Source organism: Bos javanicus, chromosome 18 (assembly GCF_032452875.1).
Source record: "Bos javanicus breed banteng chromosome 18, ARS-OSU_banteng_1.0, whole genome shotgun sequence".
Classification (NCBI taxonomy): Eukaryota; Metazoa; Chordata; class Mammalia; order Artiodactyla; family Bovidae; genus Bos; species Bos javanicus.
Window position 1 is genome coordinate 30,197,310 of NC_083885.1, and position 23,414 is coordinate 30,220,723.

A 23,414-nucleotide genomic window follows, 5' to 3' on the forward strand; every position below is an offset into this window, starting at 1 on the left:
AATACCTGGGGATATGCAAGAAAGAGGGGAATGCAATTTGAGACACTGACACATATCTGCTATTGTTTCAGGAAGTGGGACCACTTCCAGGGCCCGAAACTGGGCTCTTGTCTAACACTCGGAAATGAGTTGTCCGAGGAGACACATGTGCTGACAAAGCAAGAGATTTTATTGAGAAAGGGCACCAGGGTGGAGAACAGTAGGGTAAGGGAACCCAGGAGAACTGCTCTGCCGCATCTCAGGTTTTATGGTGATGGGCTAGTTTACGGGTGATCTTTGGCCAATCATTCTAATTCAGAGTCTTTCCTGGTGGTGCACGCATCACTCAGCCAAGATGGATGCTGGTGAGAGGGATTCTGGGAAGTGGACAGACACGCAGTGTCTCCTTTAGACCTTTCAAGAACTCTTCCGGTTGGTGGTGGCTTATTAGTTCCCTATTCCTTATCAGGATCTCCTGTCATAAAACAACTCATGCAAATGGTTACTGTGGTGCCTGGTCAGGGTGGGCGGTTTCAATCAGCGTGCTTCCCCTAACACTACCAGTGCCGTGTTTATATGAAGACAGCCTTTTCCCAGGCAGAGGAAGAATGAGATGGAATGATTAGACTAATTCACAGTCACTCATCTTTTCTCAACTTGCCTTGTCTTCTGGTTTACTTAACCATGGGACAAGTCATTGACCTTTACAGGCGTGCAGAAGAACAGCTATTTACCTAATTCAGAGGTAGGTAAATTAGGTCTCAGAGGAGTGTAATGCGGACTGTTTTAAATATTTTAAAAAGAAGATTTAAAAATATATAAATGTATTATACTTAAGTCATGCAATGTGGCTTTTTCAGAAAGATTAGAAGAAAATGGTCAATTGTACAGACTTTGAATTCACAAGACCCAGATCTTCACGACCCAGATAATCACGATGGTGTGATCACTGACCTAGAGCCAGACATCCTGGAATGTGAAGTCAAGTGGGCCTTAGAAAGCATCACTACGAGCAAAGCGAGTGGAGGTGATGGAATTCCAGTGGAGCTGATGATGCTGTGAAAGTGCTGCACTAAATATACCAGCAAATTTGAAAACTCAGCAGTGGCCACAGGACTGGAAAAGGTCAGTTTTCATTCCAATCCCAAAGAAAGGCAATGCCAAAGAATGCTCAAACTACAGCACAATTGCACTCATCTCACATGCTAGTAAAGTAATTCTCAAAATTCTCCAAGCCAGGCTTCAGCAATATGTGAACCGTGAACTTCCAGATGTTCAAGGTGGTTTTAGAAAAGGCAGAGGAACCAGAGATCAAATTGCCAACATCCGCTGGATCATAGAAAAAGTAAGAGAGTTCCAGAAAAACATCTATTTCTGCTTTATTGACTATGCCAAAGCCTTTGACTGTGTGGATCACAATAAACTGTGGAAAATTCTGAAAGAGATGGGAATACCAGACCGCCTGACCTGCCTCTTGAGAAATTTGTATGCAGGTCAGGAAGCAACAGTTAGAACTGGACGTGGAACAACAGACTGGTTCCAAATAGGAAAAGGAGTTCGTCAAGGCTGTATATTGTCACCCTGTTTATTTAACTTATACGCAGAGTACATCATGAGAAACACTGTGCTGGAAGAAGCACAAGCTGGAATCAAGATTGCTGGGAGAAATATCAATAACCTCAGATATGCAGATGACACCACCCTTATGGCAGAAAGTGAAGAGGAACTCAAAAGCCTCTTGATGAAAGTGAAAGAGGAGAGTGAAAAAGTTGGCTTAAAGCTCAACATTCAGAAAACGAAGATCATGGCATCTGGTCCCACCACTTCATGGGAAATAGATGGGGAAACAGTGGAAACAGTATCAGACTTTATTTTTCTGGGCTCCAAAATTACTACAGATGAGTGACTGCAGCCATGAAATTAAAAGACGCTTACCCTTGGAAGGAAAGTTATGACCAACCTAGATAGCATATTCAAAAGCAGAGACATTACTTTGCCAAAAAAAGTTTGTCTAGTCAAGGCTATGGTTTTTCCTGTGGTCATGTATGGATGTGAGAGTTGGACTGTGAAGAAGGCTGAGTGCCGAAGGATTGATGCTTTTGAACTGTGGTGTTGGAGCAGACTCTTGAGAGTCCCTTGGACTGCAAGGAGATCCAACCAGTCCATTCTAAGGGAGATCAGTCTTGGGATTTCTTTGGAAGGAATGATGCTAAAGCTGAAACTCCAGTACTTTGGCCACCTCATGGGAAGAGTTGATTCATTGGAAAAGACCCTGATGCTGGGAGGGATTGGGGGCAGGAGGAGAATGGGACTACAGAGGATGAGATGGCTGGATGGCATCACTGATTCGATGGACGTGAGTCTCAGTGAACTCTGGGTGTTGGTGATGGACAGGGAGGCCTGGCGTGCTGCGATTCATGGGGTCGCAAAGAGTCGGACATGACTGAGCTACTGATCTGATCTGATCTGATCTGATATTTGAATACTGGTCTCACTGCTTACCTCTGTCATTAGCTCCTGTTTTTAAAAACCTCTCTGAAGCTTACTTTATCTTCACAACAACTCCATGGGGTTGGTACTGAGATATTTCTTCTTTCACCAATGAATAAATTAATTTCATTTACAGTATTTAGCATATGGTTTAAAAAATGAGCAAATGCTCATTGAACATATACTATGGGATATATATAATCAGGTAGAGAGGTTACAAAGATTAATAAAACACAACTGTTGTCAGAGAAGTTAACAATCTAGTGAGGAAAACAAGTATGGGCAGGTGATTTGCCAGGTGGCAAATGTACAAAGAATTAGGAACACAATGTGTCATTCTAACCAAGACCTCAAGGCTCCCTGGTGGAGGTGAAAAAGAGCTATGCCTTGAAGAAGAATGCATAGGATTTGGCCATATTGGGTGCTGTCTTGGGCATTATCTTATTTTTAGGGGGGGTAAAGGTAAGTCTGAAGTTCTAAAAAAAAAAAAAAAGTAATAGAAGAAAAACAGTCATAAAGTAGAGCCAAAAGATGACTCTGTATGCGATTAATACATGGAATGCTTGCAAACCGCCAGAGAGGAGAGCTATAAGGCACCCTACACCCTTAACAAGAAGCCACAGGCAAGCTTTCTGTGCAAATCCTCTAATCCTATTGATCCTGCCTGGAAAGCAGTGAGGCTAGTCAGCAGCACAGAAGGGTGGTGATCGGCAGCAAGTGCTCACGGCAGGCGCTGCACGCTTTGGGAAACTTAATCATATAACCTTCTTCATTACTCACGAAATCACCCGCTGTCAATACTCCAGCCCCGGCCTCCCTGACTACTGCTGTTTAAGATCCTGTCAATCTTCACCCGCGATTTTGCCAACCAAATTCACTCAGGGCTATTTACAGGCAGTATTATCTCTACTGATAACATTACACCATTCGTGCTATACAGAAATAGGAAAATAAAAGTCATTCAGCCTTTTCATTCTGGCATTCCCTTTTGCAAAAGGCAAAGGGCCCATCTCTGTGAATGAGGACTGGAATAGAAACGCCCTGCTATGCTGTTGTTAAAAGCCAGAAGAGCTGACTTTTATTATTCCAAAGAAGATTTTGGTCTGAACCACATGATGACATCATTATGATCATGAAATTAATTAAGAATCATTATTGACTATCTCACTCTGCATCAGGCCATATATATGCTATCAGGGTTTCCTGTACCAATACTCTAAATTCATTACTATCTCTCGTGCTAAAATGAAAAAAATACATGCACAGAGGAGTTTAAAAGGAAAAAACAAACAAACCTGTCCAAGAAGATCTATCTAGTGACAGAAAGAGAAGCACAGTTTAAACCCAGGTTTGCCTGTTGCCATAGCCCTTATAATTTCCACTGATAAGTATATTTTTAGTCAATCCTTCATATGATGATTGTTGACGCAGAAATAAAATTCCTACTCAATTACTGACTTTCAGAATTAGAGATAAATTGACCTAACCAGACCTTTTCTAAAATAGTGATAAATTAAGTGATAAGAATCTTTAGGTAATAAGAATGTATTGCCATCATACTTAAGGGACAGTTTGAGATTTAAAGCACCCTGAGAATCTATTTTGTCTTTCAATGGGTAAACTGAATTATCATACTCACTCCAAATTTAATTCCAAATATGAACTCTCTACAGTTTTGATAAATGTATGCCAGTTTCTTTTTAATATCCCAAGGCCACTGGAAAGAGAGCAAGTTTCTACTGAATAATTTCTTTTCCCCAATCCCAATATCTGCTTTCTTTCACTTACTCTAATCCCATGGCTTATGAACTATAATGTCCCAAATGACTACACAATACTCCAGGTAGAATTGTGGTCATCATTATTTTCTTTCACTCCCACAATGTTACCATTTGACATAATATCTACATTCTTAATAAATGAATTCACATTTTCTTATCTCCACCATTCTAGAGTTTTAATTCATTCCCTTGGCATTAGCTTCAAGTACAATTTAAAGAGACTTAAAGTCACCTGTTGCATGTTTACCTTCTAGCAACATACCTCTCCTTGCATGAAGGCATACTAAGTGGCTTCAGTCGTGTTTGACTCTTTGAGACGCTATGGACCATTGCCCACCAGGCTCCTCTATCCATGGGATTCTCCAGGCAAGAATACTGCAATGGGATGCCATGCCCTCCTCCAGGAGATCTTCCCAACCCAGGGATCGAACTCTCATCTCTTATGTCTTCTGCATTGGCAGGTGGGTTCTTAACCACTAGTGCCACCTAGGAAACTCCTCTTACTACTACATCAGTTGTTGTGAAATGCAAGTCTTGTGTTTGTGCTACCTCATTTAAAATGATTCGATGTCTCCCTGTTCTTCTCAGGAGGAAGTCCAGGCTGCTTAGCAAATTGGTGTCGTCATGGTCTTCCCACTGCCTTCTATCCAGCCTCCTTTGTCACTTCCAAACATATAATCACAAGTCCAGGGACACTTGACACCTTGACACACACTGCCTCGTATGTGATGCCTTTGAACATTGTGCTTCTATAGCCTGGAAATACCTCTACTTTGGCCAGTTTCTGGTTTAACATAACTTTTTCTCATGGAAGATGACACTCTTTTGCGTGAGGTCTTCCTTTCTCTCATAGGCAGGATAAGATGCTCCTTTCCCACGTCCTCATTGAATTATTCATTTATTCAAGCCATCCATTCAAGCAACATGTATTTATAGGGAACACATATAAATAAACTGACAAAAAATACATAAACATGACACTTTTTATATTAAATGCTTTGAAAACAAGGAAACCAAGTTTAATGAGAAAAATCAAGGGAAGAGGCAAAGTTTGCTTTGCATTGGCTGGCCAGGAATCTAATCCCTGAGAAGGTAAGATTTGCATTGAGATCTAAATATGAGAGAAGAGCCAATCACATGAAGAGGTGAGGAATGGCAATCCAGATAAGGGGGACAGCAAAAGCCAAGGCTCTGAGGATGAGGATGAATTTGACAAGCGGAAGCTGAAACTCCAATACTTTGGCCACCTCATGCAAAGAGTTGACTCATTGGAAAAGACCCTGATGCTGGGAGGGATTGGGGGCAGGAGGAGAAGGGGACGACAGAGGATGAGATGGCTGGATGGCATCATTGACTCAGTGGACATGAGTTTGGGTGAACTCCGGGAGTTGGTGATGGACAGGGAGGACTGGCGTGCTGCGATTTATGGGGTCACAAAGAATCGGACACGACTGAGCAACTGAACTGAAAGGAGCTGATGGAAAACCACTGTAGACTCCTCATAACATTCCACAAACTGATAGCTTCATTAGGTAGGAATTCATACTCCAAACTCCACGTGCTCTCTTTTGTTCAGAGCTTGTACACTGACCATTTATGATTTATTAGGCACACAAAACTATTTGTGAAAAAATGGATAAATGTTTACTGTGCATAGCCCTTCTATGGTATGAGCTTCTTGAAGCCAGAAACCCTATTTGTTTCTGTGTCCTTCGTGGCTGTTGACCAAACTTGACACAAAGAAGGTGCTCAGTAGATATTTTTTCAAATGACTGAATGGATGAATGAATAAATTAATAAATGATATGGGCCTAATTTAAGCATTAAATCTTATTGGCTGTTATAATTTTAAGTATAACTAATCTCTAAAATGTGTCCTATGTCCTTAACCTGGCTTCACATTAGAACAGCAGGGGAATAAAAGGCGGTCTGCTCATTACCCTCTGTCCTCTTCTCACCTCATTGACCAAGGACATGGTCTCCTACTCTAGGGAGTCTGTGATTATTTGTATTTCCAGGTGGCACTGCCAAGAAGCTTGGGGGCTATACTGTTTACTGGTTAATAGCTAATCCCAAGTTTCTTTTGCTGTCACTGAGATAAATGGTACAGACTGCAGACAAGATCAGAAATGAAGCAAATTTTCAGCAGGGGGCAAGAGCAAACTTGTGTTGTATGGTCTATACTAAATCCCCAGCATTTGTGTGTGGATTTACTTGAAGAAAAAGATAGAAACAGGATTTTAGTTTTCAAAATTCCAACATTAAACTTGTTTTTATACAGGGAACTTACATTTATAACCAATTAATTGCGGGATACAATTATTATATTGAATCATCCATTTCTCTCTTTCCCTTTTCTGCGTGTACTCCTAGTCCTATATTTAGTGATAGATCAGGATGAATACTTTTTTGAGATGTGAATTTTATTTTTCTTCCATTTACAGATGGGAATAATGAAATGCAGAGAGAAAGGGACATAATTACAGGTACATAATGAATAGATGGAACTACGGGATTCTTAAGCCACTGTGTTTCCTTTGGTGTATAAGTCAGTTTCTTTAGCTCTAAAATGGAGATACTCACAGAATTATTGTGCAGACTTAATTAGATATAACGTTTATTCTTCTGAACTGGAATCCAGAGGAATCAATTCTGTATACCAATGTGTTTTGACAGCTTAATTTTATGTTGCTAAAGATTCTCCTGGGCTTCCCTAGTGGCTCAGCTGGTAAAAAATCTGTCTGCAATGCAGGAGACCTGGGTTTGATCCCTGGGTTGGGAAGATCCCCTGGAGAAGGGAACAGCTACCCACTCCAGTATTCTGGCCTGAAGAATTCCATGGACTAATTCCATGGGGTCACAAAGAGTCGGACACAACTAAGTGATTTTCACTTTCAAAGATTCTCCTATTCAAATGTATTTGAGCAAGTGCTAATGAGGTGGATGAAACTAGAGCTTATTACACAGAGTGAAGTAAGTCACAAGGAGAAAAACAAATATTGTATATCTATATCTATATATATATGAAATCTAGAAAGATGATACTGATGAACCTATTTGCAGGGCAGCAATGGAGACACAACATAAAGAATAAACTTATGGACACAAGGGGTGGATAGGAAGGAGGGTGGGATGAATGGGGAGAGGAGTATGGAAACATATATACTAAAATATGTAAAATAAAGAGCCAGTGGGAATTTGCTGTATGACCCAGGGATTCAAATCAGGGCTCTGTAACAACCTAGAAGCATGGGAAAGGGTAGGTGGGAGGGAGGCTCACGAGGGAGGGGACACATGTGTACCTATGGGTGGTCCATGTTGATGTGTGGCGGAAACCAGCACAATACTGTAATCATCCTTCATTTACAAATAAATTTAAAGAGTGACTAAAAAAATACTCCTATTCATAAATTCTTGGACTTGGCCCTTTACATGGCAATCAGGCTCTCTCCTAATTATTTCTAGGAAACCTAATCATAGGGCACTGTATTTTTGCAATTTGGTATGAAATGAATATTTATCTTCTAATCCAATCCTCCAGTGTCAATAACCATAAATTTAGGGTGCTGCTGCTACTGCTAAGTCACTTTAGGTGTGTCCGATTCTGTGCAACCCCATAGACGGCAGCCCACCAGGCTCCACCGTCCCTGGGATTCTCCAGGCAAGAACACTGGAGTGGGTTGCCACAGGACAGGGTACTGCTTCATTTATATACTCAGGTAGGATGCTATATTCCTGTGTAATTTTGGGGACTATCTTCCTCAAGTTTGGAGGTCTGCTTTTGAACTCCACACCTGATCATTATGTTAACATTAACGGTTTCAACCACTTTCCAAGGCATCTACCTGTAACTCCTGAATATCTACATTCTTGAATATCTAAAAAGATGCAGAATACCGACCATAGTTCAGCTGGTAAAGAATCTGCCTGCAGTGGAAGAGACCCCCATTTGATTCCTGGGTTGGGAAGACCCACTGGAGAAGGGATAGGCTATCCATTCCAGTATTCTTGGGCTTCCTTTGTGAGTCAGCTGGTAAAGAATCCACCTGCAGTGAGGGAGACCTGGGTTCAATCCCTGTGTTGGGAAGATTCCTTGGAGAATGGAAAGGCTACCCACTCCAGTATTCTGACTTGGAGAATCCCATGGACTGTACTGTCCCAGGGGCTCACAAAGAGCCAGACATGACTGAGCCACTTTCACTTTCACTGTATTCTAGCCACTGGACAAGGCAATTTATTCGAAGCCTTTTGTGTGTGTTAAAGAAAAATTATTATATATCCCCAGTTATAAGACGTCTTATAAACTGTCAAAGTCACTGTTCCAAGCCACTTCCTTAATACATTTTAAATGCATTAATGGCCCTTGAGATTTTGAAAATAACTGATAATTTTTTTAAATGTGCCCAAGTAATATAGATAAGACTGGCCTTTAAATGTGCCATATTTTTAAATACTTTGGCATCTTTGCAGTTAACATTTGGCATTGGATAATAAGTCACAAGTCTGAGTACTTTGATAACATAATGCTGTGCTTCTCAGCATTTGCCACCATTCATCTTTCACAATCTCCCATTCATTTTGTTAATTTTAATCTTAAAATATTCCTCTGACCATTTGTTTTTGTATTAGTATTTGTATTAGGTTGCCCTGATACATAGACTATGTTAATTTTCTTTATCATTCTCATAATAAAAATAATCCTTTTTACACAAAATTTAAAGAGTAAAATAAGCTTCATGAAAAGGAAATCCTAAAATTATTGAAGTGGTAAAAACTTGAAAGATAATATAAAGAAGGAAATATGGGAGTCTGAAGATGGTTTAATGATGGAATCCAACCATTCATTTATTTCTTATGTAAATTTATCAAACATCTATGAAGCATTTACATGGGAACATAGTAATAGAAATTTAATTCATAGCAATAGAGTTTAAAAGTGGACTAGATATATTAATACCTCTTGCCCTAAAGGAGCTTACCATACAGTAGGAAAAAATGAAAACATACAAGCTCAATAAATACAGTAAGTGACTTACCAAAAGTTTTTCCTTTTGCTTACCACGCTGGCTGCTGTTGCTATATCCTCTTTTGCCACCTACTTAATATTTTGTTCGCCTGACTGGATTTCTTCCCATCACCTACTGCTTCAACTACTCTCAAGCATCTGTCCCACTCCAATAGGTTTTTTTTGTCTCTCATCTCTAACTCTTCCAAATGACCTTTGTCTTGACAGCTTTTTGCTAAGCCTGAACTAAGCTTTGGCAACCCCATATTTTTGCTAAGCACCGCCCTTGGGTTGGGTTTCAGTTCTAGGACCTTATTCCTGAGATTCTGGGTACCCAGAAAACTTCTGGGTTTAAGCCAAACAGAGAAACAAGAGATGAACTAATTTAGCCTTTTGTCACTCAATTGCAGGGACTATTCTGAGCGTGGATTCTATGCAATTCTGCTATAAATTGACCAAGTTTGGTGGTAGTGTTAAGGGCACAGTGAATAGGGAATGAAGCAGAGGGACAGATGGATGCTTTCAGAATCCTTAAGGCAGGAAATGGAGATACGCAGTCACAGTACTTAAGGAGAAAGACTGTTAGCAGAAAAAAAAAAAAAATGTAGCTGCAAGCATGAAGGTCTTCACTTCAGTCATGCTTGACATGAGGGGTGAAGTCAAAAATATCTTTTGGGGCAGCGGTTCTGCCTGCTGTGTCTGCCTTCATGAAAATCTTTCACTGAGGAAATATATGCTTCAAAATTCAAATGAGCAAAGATTTTTCTCTCCTCACATAAATTTAAAGAGTAAATTCAAGCATGCTCCTGCCTTAATGAAAATAAGCTGTTTAAAGAAAGTCATAACTAGATATACCTTTGAGGCAAGAGACTTTTATTGACTTTTGCATGGTGGTAGTGATAAAGAACCCACCTGCCAACGCAAGAGACATAAAAAGATCTGGGTTCGATCACTGGGTCAGGAGGATCCCCTGGAGGAGGGCACGGCAACCCTCCTCCATTATTCTTGTCTGGCGAATCCTCATGGACAGAGGAGCCTGGTGGGCTACAGCCCACAGCGTCACAAAGAGTCAGTCACAACTGAGTAACTTGGCACACACACAACTTAAACACCCATCACAGTGACAAGACAGGTGAAAGACATTTGACGGAATTCATGGCCAACGTTTTTGCGACCCCATGGACAGTAGTCTGCCGGGTTTCTCTGTCCATGAGATTTTCCAGGCAAGAATAATGGGGTGGGTAGTGATTCCCTTCTCCAGGGCATCTTCTCAACCTAGGGATTGAACCTGGGTCTCCTGCTTTGCAAGTAGATTCCTTACTGTCTAAGCCACCAGAGAAGCCCCTTCATATATAATGACAGATTTCAATTAGTAAACAAGCTAAGAGGCAGACATACCTTGAAATCCAGAATGTGAGATTTTGGAAGAGATGTCTAAGGTAGCCAAGTATTGGGTATGTAAATATATGTTATCTAACTTTTCAAGGTCTGTAAAGTAAGAATAACTTCCCAAAGAGCTATGTGTCTTTAAGTACTATTAGGAGAGAAAGAGTGCAGTACATGATTAACAATATCTGCTTTGGGTAAAAGAAGGGAAAACAGAAGTATTAGCTTGATGTTTTGGCTTTTCCTAATTCTTGTCATATATCCCCATTGCAAAGATTTCAAAGTAAAATATGTATTTGTCTGAGCTCACTTAATCATTAAGAGATCAATTAGAATCTAGGGTTTTTTGTTTTTGTTTTTTTTCAATCTCTTTGAAGCTAAATAATGAGACTGAGAGGAAAATAAAATGGAGGTATTAAGAGTGTCTACTTAGTAGATTTCCAGTCACATTTGACATAAAGAATGTTAAAAACCTAGTGTAAAGTTAGAACTCAGTGGTCACTATTACCAAAAATGAAAAATGAACTTGTGTTCAAGGCTTTTCTAAGTCATAGTTGACATGAAATCAAGTGAGATGAACTGTACCAATTTTTTTAAGGGCTATTGAACAAGAACTGCCTGTGTTTCCAGAGTGGAATCTTGGCTAAGATACACTGGAAAAAGTGCCATCTGCTCTTCCATTGTCTGCATATAGAAAAGGGCCCTTAGTTAAAACTCATTTGAAATGAAACAGTTGAGAAAGTGTGTTGCTGGAGCAAGGCAAAATTGAGAACAAAAAACATGTATTGCTTCTTCAAATTTTGCCTGAGGGCTGCATCCTAAATCTAAGTGACCAAGTATGACTATAAAGAGTGGTCACAGCCAGACTTTGTTTTCAGTCCCTTAGTAGTGTCTGACTCTGTGACCCTATGGCCTGCACTATGCCAGGCTTCCCTGTCCTTCACTATCTCCTGGAGTTTTCTCAAATTAATTTCCATTGAATTGGTGATGCCTTCCAACCATCTCATCCTCTGCCACCCTCTTCTCCTTTTGCCTTCAATCTTTCCCAGCATCATGGTCTTTTCCAAATGAGTTGTCTCTTTGCATCAGGTAGCCAATGTATTGGAGCTTCAGCTTCAGCATCAGTCCTTCCAATGAATAGTCAGGATTGATTTCCTTTAGGATTGACTGGTTTGTTCTCCTTGCAGTCCAAGAAACTCTCAAGTGTCTTCTCCAGCACCAGTTAAAGTGTTGCACTCAATATGTCAGCAAATTTGGAAAATTTGGAAAACTCAGCAGTGGCCACAGGAATGGAAAAGATCAGTTTTCATTCCAATCCCAAAAAAGGGAAGTGCCAAAACAATGTTCAAACTACCAGAAATTGTGCTCATTTCACATGCTAGTAAGGCTATGCTCAAAATCCTTCAAGCTAGGCTTCAACAGTACGTGAACCGAGAATATCTAGATGTACAAGCTGGGTTTAAAAAAAGCAGAGGAACCAGAGATCAAATCGCCAACATTCCCTGGATCATAGAGGAAGCAATGGAATTCCAGAAAAAGCATCTACTTCTGCTTTACTAATTACAGGAAAGCCTTTGACTGTGTGGATCAGAGCCAGACTACATGTAAAATTTGGAGAAATCTATTAACTGCTATGAATATTTCTGTCTTGTGGATTCAATGAAAAAGTATTGTACTTGTGCTTCTGAGACTTAATTCTGTAACCAATCCACTGATGTCTATTGCTGGGGAAGAAAGAAAAAAAAAATGTCTAGCTGAACTAAGAACCAAACTGAGCATAAAGAAAGAAAAACAAGTGTTTTGGTGCAGATGAAGCGAAGCCGTGCATGGCAGCAAATACTCTGAAGATATTGATGCCAGCACTGTGTCAGAAAAAGATAACTAATAGAGTGTGTTCCTCCTCCCACAGGCTTCATTCTGATCATCTGGAGGGCTCATTTAATGCATGGGATACCACATTTAATATCATCAATCATGGTGATAAATTGACTGTAATAAATTGGCAAAATCTATTATCAATAGATATTATATTTCTGGGGCTACTGAATAGCATGAGATTTAAGAGTTTGCTTTGTCTAGGTACTAGTTACAAAAGGAAGGTACTAACTGCATTTTGGGTCTCTTCTTTTCTTTTTTTTTAATTTGAAGCTCTTGGTTCAAGACTGATTGGGTGCTGTCCTGCAAGAAAGAGTTGGTACTGGTAGGAGTAGCAGTTGCTGTTCCCATTGTGCTCATTGGCAGTGAGTCAGCACAGCCTGAAATGGCCCAATTCATGTTTGGAGATGACCTTGAGGGCCCTCATTCATCCAGGGTCACTGAGTAGGGGCCCCACTCAGCAGCTGTTCTCCTTCAGGTGGCAGCATCATAGCCATGAAACTCAGGCTGACTCCTGTGGTATCTTGTGCATCCGACTGTGGTCATTGGTCATGTCCTGCAGTCTTGGGGGCACCTTGCATGGGTCCCACAGTAGGAAGGCCAAGGTCCATGTCATGGGCCCTTATGGCCCCACAATGTTCCAGGCACCCTCAGATATCACTGTGGCAGGACCGAGATCACTGCTGGTGCCCAGCGGCGTGATGATGGCGTTCTTTCCAGCCTCAGTCTAGCCATGTCAGCCACCTGCTGGACACCACCCTCTATCACGTGGGCTGGCTGGGACCCTCTGCAGGCAGCCTGGAGGAGGTGTTCCACACCAGCACTATCATCTCAGAGCCTACCTGCACCACCTGACGAGGTGGTGAGCCCGGTCCTCCCATGGCGCCAAAGAGGGCAATCTTCTTAACAGCCATGCTTCAGGGTCATGGGGGTGCGAGGCCTTGGAGTCAAAAGACACACAATAATTGACTTGGACTCTTCTTCAGATTAATTTTCCATTTGGTGTCAGAGAAAATCTGTTGTATATATTGAAAATTGGGGTGATTTTCTTTAATGAAATACCTACAACCTATGTCCATAGTCTTTTGATCCCCTAAATTATTCAGATTTTAGTTTAAATCCAGCTTACTACTCTATACTAGTGGTAGTAGAATTCAGCAAGATACTGCAACTTGCAAGGCTTCAGTTTCTTCATTTGCAAAATGAGGTTAAATTTATTTATCAAGGCTTGTTCACAGGACTGATGCAGAGGCATAATTCATGATTAAAATGTCAACACAAATCCCAATATCAATGAAACAACTAAATTAACTCTTTATACTTCAAGGCTTAGAATGTCAATTTCTTTGCCTATCTGTATCTATATCTTTATTCACATCTGTATCTATATTTAATGCACACCTGTTTCCAGGTGGCGATAGTGGTAAAGAATCTGTCTGCCAACACAGGAATAAGAGACACAGGTTTGATCCCTGAGTTGGGAAGACCCCCTGGAGAAGGGCACAACAACCCACTCCAGTATTCTTACCCGGAGAATCCCATGGACAGAGGAGTCTGACGGACTATGGTCCATAGGTTCGCAAAGCGTCAGACACAACTGAAGTGTCTTACCATGCACGTGTGTTGTATACCTAAAGTAACATAATATAGTTCCATACGAGGTTCTATAACCTCTATACAAAATTTCCTTGATTTCCTAATAATCATCTGAGGTACAACTTTCATTAAAATCAGAATACTTACTTTTAGCTTTTTTGCCCAAGTTAATCTTGATTCAAACCTGTATCTTATAACAGAGAGTCAGCCACATTTCTTTTTCAGGAATTCAGGTTATATTTTATTTGTTGTGGTAACTGATGTCAAAGATTGTAAGTTGGTCAGCCAGTACTGTAGGAATTATGAAGCTACAACTTTCCAACATAAATTTTCATCCTAGAAGTCTTGTCAAAAAACCTTTCTGCACACCTGAGTGGTACTTGGGAGTCAGGCTCTATTTCTAAAAACAAAACTTTAAGAAGAGTGTTCACTGAAGAGCAGACGAGAGATAAAGATGTTTAGGAATAATCGGCTTAGTTGTTACATAAATTCAGTGAACCCAACCGTGTTTCACTGCATTCTTTTTTCCTTCTCTGAGCCAGTGTTTATACACAAAAATCTTGGAATACTCTTGTTTTCATCTACTGCAGCTTTTCTAGGAGCACCACTGCCTTCCAAAAGCAAGTGAAAATGCCTACGATTATATTAATTTGCATTACAACACATAACTTGTTAAGAGGATAGATAATTTTTAGTGACTAGGCAGGTGTTTTCATTCTAACATCTGGAATTACATTTCATCATGCATTTGCTGGTCTACATATCACATTTGAATGATTTTTCAGGAATTGAAATTTTAAGCCACCCAAAGCCCCTGTTTCAAATTCTCAGCCCTACATTCTGGGAGGAGTCTCAGCCCATCTTCACAAGTGGAGCATGTGATTCTTTCCTAGCTAATCAGAACTTTGCAACCTCCTCACCCCAGTCATTTGTTCAGGTGTGGGTATGTGATCTGGCCATTGCCAACCAAACTCAGTAAAATGTTTTCTTTGAATCTGACAGGAATGACTTCATACTGTTGCTGCCAAAATTACCTGAAAGCACTTAGGCTAGTACTTTTTTGGACACACCAACACAGTAAGGAGAGCCCAGAGGGAGAAACTAGGGTGGTAACAATTTCTACAACATTTTGTCATGAAATGTTTTTATATATAAAGAAAAGATGAAGCTATTTTACCAAAATCACCTAATTACCTGCCACCAATGTTCTAAAATTAGCATTATGCCATAGTTGGTTTTTCATACATCCAACCATCTATTCATCCCATTCTCCAATTACCAACCCATTTAAGTTTTTGAATGCCTATCAAAGTAAGTCACAAACTTTGTATAATTTCCTAAGACCCCATATCAATGATGGGAGGCAGAACGTCTGCTGAAATTTCAGTTACAATAACCAATAAATCCCTTTTTCCTTAAGCCAGTTTGATGAAAATGACATAATGAGTTTTTAAATCTAACATACAGAGTTTTAAAAATGACACAGGAGTTTTTAAATAAAGAGTTGTACATAATCCTTTGTTTTTGGATTGCTTTCCTCAGTTTCTCACACATTCATAGAAAGTGTGAGTAATGAAGACTATTGGCCAAGTAGTACTTCAAAATTTTACGGGTCATTGTAATGACCTCAGAACCTATTTCCACAGTCCACTCCTAGAATATATACATTGATTTTCAAAAACCTCTCCATTTGGTTAAATTTATTTTCAAGAGACCATACTTTGTCTTAATGTTATAAGGAATGTTAATGTAAATGCCTTTAGTGAATGTTACTGCAGACATTTTCTAAATTACTGAAAGTATATTTTGGAATTGCAGCAGTTACTAATGAGAATGGAGTTTACAGTAAAATAGTCAAAAGCTACAAATCATAATGGATCATGAAGAGATTGTAAAATATCAAATATTAGTTTAAATGACTTCCAACAATAAAATTACTGCCTAGGGATTTTCCCAGCACAAAACTTTGAAAACTTTTAAATAAAATCCTGGCCAAAGAGCTCCTAGAAATATATTTTAATGTTTGAAGCCAATGTTTTAATGTTTTCAATACTTCTATATTTCTTAATAAACATTTTATGAGCTTTCACCGCTGATGCTATTTAAGCATGTGATAAACCTGCATAATAATTAGCATAGCACTCTCAATGAAAAGATGGAAGGGTTATTTTTAAAACCTGTAGATGTTGCAGAGGAAGTAAAATCAGCATAAACACATGAGTCTTCAATCATGTTCATTAGGCTTACTGACTGTAAATGGCTGAAGTCAGAGGTCATTTTTGCAATCTTTCCCATTTCTTTCTGTATTGCTAACTTAATTTTCACAGAAAAAAATTCAATGGGCCTTTTATAGAAGCTAATAATTTCATACATGATAGTAATTGTCAGTATCACTTGGCATTTTCTATCCATCAGCTGGTTCTTTCCAGGCAGCATAAAGGATGCTTTCTACTGCATTGACAGACATAGTGCATTTTGATATAATTATTATTTAATGTCTACTAACTCTGTATTAGGGATTTCTGTGGTGGCTCAGTGGTATGGGATCCGCCTGTCAGTGATGGAGATGTGGGTTCAATCCCTGGGTCACTAAGATTTCTGGAGAAGGAAATGGCAACCCACTCTAGTATTCTTGCCTAGGAAATGCCATGAACAGAGCCTGGTGGGCTACAGTCTATGGGGTTGCAAAAGAGTCAGACACAACTTAGCAAGTAAATACCAACAACAACTGTATATCAGACAGTATTCTAAGTACATGATATGTCTTAATATATCTAACTAAAACCATTTATTTTATTGTGGAAAGAATAGAAACATGAGATCTGCACTCTTAACATTTTAAGTGCACACTACGGTACGTGGTACAACAGACCTCTAGAGCTTATCTCCCTTAACTGCAACTTTATGTTTATCGACTAGTAATTCCCCATTCACTCTTCTCTCTGGCCCCTAGTAACCTCTATTCCACTCTTTGATTCTATCAAACATTTGACTGTTTTTGATATCTTGTGTTAAGTGGAAACATCCAATATTTGTCTTTCTGTGATTGGCTTATTTTACTTAGCATAATGTCTCCAAGGTTCATCCATGTTGCAGCATATTGGAGACCTTCTTTTTTAAGTTTCTACAGTATTCCTCTATGTGTTTATACCATAATTATTCTGTTCATCTGTCAATGGATTTATAGACTGTTTCCATATTTTGACTATTATGAATACTGCTGCAATAAATATGGACGTGTTAATACATCTTTGAGATTCTGATTTCAAAGTTTTTGAATAAATAATCAGAAGTGTGATTGCATGATCCTATAGCAGTTCCATCTTTAATTTTTGAGTTATCTCCATACTGTTTTCCATAAAATCTATACAATTACTTCTGCACAGTAAAGGAAATAATCAACAAAGCAAAGAAGAAACCTGTGGAATGGGAGAAAATGTTTTTAAACCGTATGTCTGATAAGCAGTTAATTATATAATTTCAAATAATTAATAATATCCAAACTATATAAGGAATTCTACAACTCAACAGAAAAAAAGACCCAATTTAAAAAATGAGCTAAGACCTTGAATAGATATTTCCCCAAGAAGACATACAAATTACTAATAGATACCTGAAGAAACAGTCAATGTCATTAATCCAGGGAAAGTGCAAATCAAAACCTCAATAAGATATCACCTCACCCTTGTCAGGACAGCTATTATAATATATATATATATATATATATATATATATATATATATATATGGAGAAGGCAATGGCACCCCACTCCAGTACTCTTGCCTGGAAAAATCCCATGGATGGAGGAGCCTGGTAGGCTGCAGTCCATGGAGTCGCTTAGAGTCAGACACGACTGAGTGACTTCACTTTCACTTCTCACTTTCATGCATTGGAGAAGGAAATGGCAACCCACTCCAGTGTTCTTGCCTGGAGAATCCCAGGGACGGGGGAGCCTGGTGGGCTGCCGTCTCTGGGGTTGCACAGAGTCAGACACGACTGAAGCAACTTAGCAGATAGATATATATATAAACAAACAAGCATTTGCAAGAATGTGGAAGAAATGGAGCACGTGCACATTGCTGGTGAAAATTATTTATTTTTTACTACAATCTTCAAAGGTAAATGCTAATTCCCCCACTTTATAGATGAGGAAGCAGTGGTAAAAGAGTTTAAATAATTGGTTCAGGATCACATAGATAAAAATTGTGAATTAATTAATTTCAAAAACAATGATCTTTCCAACTATGTTTTTCAAATGGAAAAACATGCGACCATTAAGAAGATATCTGTGAGCACCCTAGATGCCAAAGGCACTTGGTGTGAACCATCATTTATTTGATGTTAAAGCCAGACATTGTCTGCCTATGATCACATCAGTCTCCTGCAGGTGCTGATGTGAATGGCAGAAACTGGTTATAATGGGGTCATCCACAGGATCCTAATAGTTCTTAATGTAAAACTAATGCCCTGTAATAGAAGTCCAGCCATTATATAGAGAACTGGAGGACCCTTTTAAACACAGACACTTAGGAATGTAGACTGAGTTGGAAAATATTCCAGAAAGAACTGTTGTGAAGGTCAGGGTAAAAATGCAAGATTTATGCACATTATAAATCTTCAATAAACAGGAAATGCTCATTTTTTTTTAGTGTTTTAATAATAGCAGCCCAAAACTAGGAATTATTTTTCTTGAGGGTATTTTGAGAGTGGAAAAAAACAAAACTGCTTATGGGCCAATTAAAACTGGACACTCTGTCTTTTGTTCCTTTGAGCTTGATATTCTGACAGGCTGACATGATTACACTATGTCTTTTTCTCTACCTTTATAAGCTTATCTTCCAGATGCACCAGCTTTATGACCCTGAGCTATGAGGAGAGGACTAAAATGATCTGGGAGCTGGTGAGGGAAGACACTGTCTGTTATGAAGTTAGGGTGCTCAGGGAGTGAATGAGCTTGTTAGACACTTGTTTACAAAAGTCCATGCATATGCATGCACACATGTTCAGTTGTATCCTACTCTTTGCAACCCCATAGACTGTAGCCTCCCAGGCTCCTCTGCCCATTGGATTCTCCAGACAAGAACACTGGAGTGGGTTGCCATGCCCTCCTCTAGGGGATCTTTCCAACCCAGGGATCAAACCCGTGTCTCCTGCATTGGCAGGCGGATTCTTTACCTATGCTAAGTTGCTTCAGTTGTGTCCGACTCTGTGTGATCCCATAGACAGCAGCCCACCAGGCTCCCCCATCCCTGGGATTGTCCAGGCAAGAACACTGGAGTGGGTTGCCATTTCCTTCTCCAATGCATGAAAGTGAAAAGTGAAAGTAAAGTCGCTCAGTCATGTCCGACTCCTAGCAACCACATGGACTGCAGCCCACCAGGATCCTCCATCCATGGGATTTTCCAGGCAAGAGTACTGGAGTGGGTTGGCATTGCCTTCTCCTTCTTTACCTAGAGAAGACCCTATACATAGTCGTAGGATTAAAAAAAATAAACATCCCTGGACTCTGTTTCCTTCCCCCTTATTTGTTTTAATGCCATTTATTCCTGATGAATCAACTTTATAATGCATGTTTTGTGTTTTGATTTGTTGATTTTTTTGTCTTGAATACACTCTAGTCTGACAAGTTTAAGAACCACCTCTTTCAGGAGAACCCAGTGTGAGATGGAGTGCAGTATGTGTTTTTCTCAGAAGCAGTACTGCAGAATTCAGTGGTTCGACAATGTGTTTAATGTATACCTACTGTGTGCCAATACTTGGCTAGTCTCTGTGGATTCAATGTAGAACCAAAAGAACATAGTCTTCGCTGCTGTGAAATTTATGGCTAGTGTTAAAAAAAAAAAAAAAGGAGAGAGACAATGCCTAAATATTGCTCCAGCTTTGGCTAAACTTGCTCTCAAATTCTAAAATAAATTACTTTATTCAAGAGCAAGGGAAAGTGAGTCATAGTCATTTAGAATATTCAATCTGGAAGAGAGTGAAGTGTTGGGATGGCAAACATCTATCCAGCAAGATGCTTCTTGGCTGCTCCACCCATGCTCTTGCATCATTAATTGGCCCCTGAAATCTCCCTCATTGCATTTCTGTGTGGGTCAAACTCTGTCATAACATGGCTTTCTAGATAGATGTGCTCAACTATTGCAAAAGATATACAAGATCCATCCTTTGCCACTCTTAATGTGTACTTCACCCCATCCTATTTGCCATCAGTGATAACTGACCTCTGGACTTCCCTGGTGGCTCACATGGTAAAGAATCTGACTGCAATGCAGGAAACCCAGGTTCAATCCCTGGAGAAGGGAATGGCAACCCACTCTAGTATTCTTGCCTGGAGAATTCCATGGACAGAGGAGTCTGATGGACTACAGTCCGTGGGGTTACGATGAGTCAGACACAACTGAGCAATGTGTATACTTTACTCACTTCATAACTGACATTTAGAAAGGTCCAATACACCATGCCAGGTGACTCAGTTTAGCAGGAGCAAAGCTGGAACCTGGGTCTATGTAGCCCGTATCTCAATATAATACTCTCTTCTATTTCATCATTCACTTTGAAATCCCTGCCATGGAGAACCACAAAAATGGAGCATGTCCTACAGAAGATATGTGTTTTGGAGAAGGAGAGGAGATTTTATAACAATTGTATACTGAAGCCAGAGTATGGCTTTCTATTTTTCCTTCTTCTCTTTCTTTTGCCCCTTATTCTTATTCTCTTTTCCTTCTGCCTTTGCCTGGTGTTCTGAGAAAATAAGATCTGCCTCCTTGCCTAGAGGAGAATTCTGAGATCTAATGCTTAGTACCAAGTCTTAGAATCAGGTTTAATCACATTTAATTCTCAAGCTCAGAATTTAATGTGACAGTCAAGTATGGTGAATGAATCTGCCTCTTGTATGACACAGGATATTTTTTATGACCAAAATTGTTCCCATTTTCACTTAGGTCTCCCACTTGAATTTTACATTCTAAGTACAAGTGAAATAAGCCCCATATTCCCGTTGTTGTTGGATAGTTGAAGAAAATAAAATGAATATATTTTTATATTGTGGTTGTACTCTTCAGAAATTCTTCCAAAACATAGTCCCAAACCACACAAATGTCTTAGCAGCTGCAGTTAGAAAGCTCCTTAGAGAGCTGAAGTAATTGTCTTCTGGAACCCAAGAAACCATTGTCAAACATACTGAAAAAAAAAAAAAAAAACCTTGAGTCAAATCATTTAATCTAAAGCCACACTGTGAGTTTCCATCTTCTTCTTAGCAACATTGAATAACTAGTGCTTAATACTTAGTATTAGAGGAATCTCATAATTAAATTTCCCAACAATAATGCCTAGCACATTTCCCCCTATTTTAATACTATGAGTTTTCATGCTCATATCTGTATAATGTGCATGTATAAAATAAGGACACCAAAATAATAAATGCTTAAGATGAGATTAAATCCTAGATGTGTTCCCTCCAAATCTGGATCACACCATTATCTGCTTTGTGTCCAGGAAGAAAGGGTATCTTCCTTATTTCCTTTGCTCGAGTGAACTGATCAGTAAGTGACTGAGTGAGCATGCATGCTCAGTCATGTCCAACTCTTTGTGACCCCATGGGCTATAGGCTCCTCTGACCATGGAATTTTTCAGACAAGAATACTGGAGTGGGTTGCCATTTCCTCCTCCAGGGGATCTTCCTGGCACAGGGATAGAACCTGCATCTCTTGCATCTCCTACATTGGCAGGCAGACTCTACCACAGCACTACCTGTATTCATGAGGCAAGTGCTAGAGGATTTGATGAGTCTGATTTGTTACACAGACTGATAAATATTGTGCTCATTAGTTAAATAAAAGAGACACAAAATAATATATAAATACCAGAGTCAGATTCAAATGGGATCTTCCTCCATCTTGTGTACAAACACCTTGTTAATTTCTAATGCTCTGTGTCCTTATATTCAAAAATTGCTTTTCTTCTTGCCTTTTAAGGCAAATAGATTCCAAGACAGCTCCTATGACCTCCACCTCCTAGTATTCATGACTTGTGTAATCCCCTCCCCAGTGTGTGAGCAAGGTCTATGACTTGCTCCTAACAAATACAATAGGACAAAGACAATGAGATATCACATCCATGATAATATTATATACAGTTTGTTCCCTTGCTGCTGACAGACTCTCTTTTTCTCACTTGGAGGAAGCAAAAAGCTATGCTGGGAGGGCCCCTGTGGCAAGGAACCAGGGTGTATTGCAGTTAACCAGAGTACATGCAGGAGACTGAGTCTCCCAATCCAGCAGCCCACAAGAAGCTGAATGCCGCCCATAACCCCTTGAGCCTGTACATGGATCCTTTCCCAGTCCAGCCTTAGATAAGATTGCATCCATGGCCAAAACCTTGATTTTTAACCTTGAGAAACATGAAAAAGAAGACCTGGCTAAGCTGTGCTTTGACTGCTAGCCCACAAACATGTATAAGATAATTAATATACATTGCTTTAACATGTTAAGTTTTGTTAATAATGTTAGGCAGAGAGAGATAAGTAATATATTTTTCAAAAGTAATTATTTGATAGATGAGGAAAGCAATAAAGAAGCACATGAAGTAGGAAAGATAGCTATGGGGAGAGAGTTTGGGAGACCTTAAACGAAACTCTCTAGGGATCAAAAGATATTACTTTGAGTTAGTCAACGAAGTGCACACTTTCTAAATGCTGTTTTGAGAATTTATAAACAGATACCTTGATTACAGTGATCAAATCTAAATCTCCAATGCTTACTGTAATATTTGGGCCACTCTTGGCCTTACCACAAACACTTGTCTGTGCAGCCTGCCTCCCTGGCTACACTCAATGCCCTTGCCTGCACACTCCAGGCAGCGTGATCTGCTTTATCACATATTGGGGAGCAAGAAAACTCCTCTGGGACTTCCCATCTTCAAAATTTTTTAAAAAAGGAGGAAGCAGAGCACAGAATTTTAAGTTAGATTCACTAGCTATGTGGCCCTAAACCCATGACAGCTCTTCTTGGGACAATTCCACCTTGAAAGTCCCTAGGAAAGCATGGCAAGGTACAGTGTGTGATGGTTCATTGCATGCTTTTGTCATGAAGAACATGGTGAGATAATCAGTGAGACTTGAATGAGACATGGATATGATGGTAGTAATACAGTAAGTCCCCTTTCTATAGAACTTTCAAGTTGCAAACCTTTACAGATGTGAACAGAGGCAGAGAGAGGATATGGATGTTGCCTACCAGAATCCAATGAGTAAGCATGAGAAAGGGAAATCTTACTCAACCCAAGGAATTCCAGGCTTCACATTC

General features: G+C 39.6%; 1 long non-coding RNA gene and 1 pseudogene across 1 annotated transcript in view; both read right to left on the bottom strand.

Annotated features, from left to right (window-relative positions):
* LOC133229852 (uncharacterized) overlaps nucleotides 1-23,414 on the bottom strand; it is a 120,627-nt gene that overhangs the window by 71,552 nt on the left and 25,661 nt on the right. The gene's annotated exons all lie outside the window — the stretch shown is intronic.
* Nucleotides 12,779-13,430, bottom strand: LOC133229901 (flavin reductase (NADPH)-like; annotated as a pseudogene).